The sequence below is a fragment of the Octopus bimaculoides genome, chromosome 8, assembly GCF_001194135.2.
Source record: "Octopus bimaculoides isolate UCB-OBI-ISO-001 chromosome 8, ASM119413v2, whole genome shotgun sequence".
Lineage (NCBI taxonomy): Eukaryota > Metazoa > Mollusca > Cephalopoda > Octopoda > Octopodidae > Octopus > Octopus bimaculoides.
In genome coordinates this window covers 73943706-73944221 of record NC_068988.1, presented here as the reverse complement: position 1 = coordinate 73944221, position 516 = coordinate 73943706, and the positions used below count along the sequence as shown (strand labels likewise).

Here is a 516-nt window from a genome sequence, read left to right as displayed (position 1 = left end):
ATCTTAGATTCTGGAACTCCATACCAGGGCCAGCGCTCCAACTGCAAGCTTTGCCTAACGGAGGCGTTCCATATTTTAAAATACAATTCTCCCACTCTACTTAATCAATATAACGAAGCATTAGCAACTGCAATCACCGCTCTTTCCACACATTTAAGTTCTATCACAAGCAAAATTGCACAAACAATCACGCAACATAATTACACGACCCCCAACAGGCAACCTATTCAACCTGGCAAAAACATCCATCTTTTACTATCTTTTGAATAGGATTATTTTCTTTCGATCATATCACCACATATATATACCCCCAAATCTATTTCTTCTACTCTCTAATTCACAACTACACCACCAACGCATACAGACTACGTTGTTTCTCTCAATCCCCTTCCACCATCTATAAATAGGTTTGGCTGCATTCTTGAATATGATACTATTAACTACCTTTCCCACCCATCTCTCCCTTTATCTCTGTCCTTGGTTTATCACTCATACCCCCACCACCTATATACTACA

The 516-nt window shown here is 39.5% G+C and overlaps 1 protein-coding gene across 1 annotated transcript in view; it reads left to right on the top strand.

Annotated features, from left to right (window-relative positions):
- The window catches only part of LOC106871810 (cleavage stimulation factor subunit 2), a 39013-nt gene that overhangs the window by 37231 nt on the left and 1266 nt on the right, over nt 1–516 (top strand). The gene's annotated exons all lie outside the window — the stretch shown is intronic.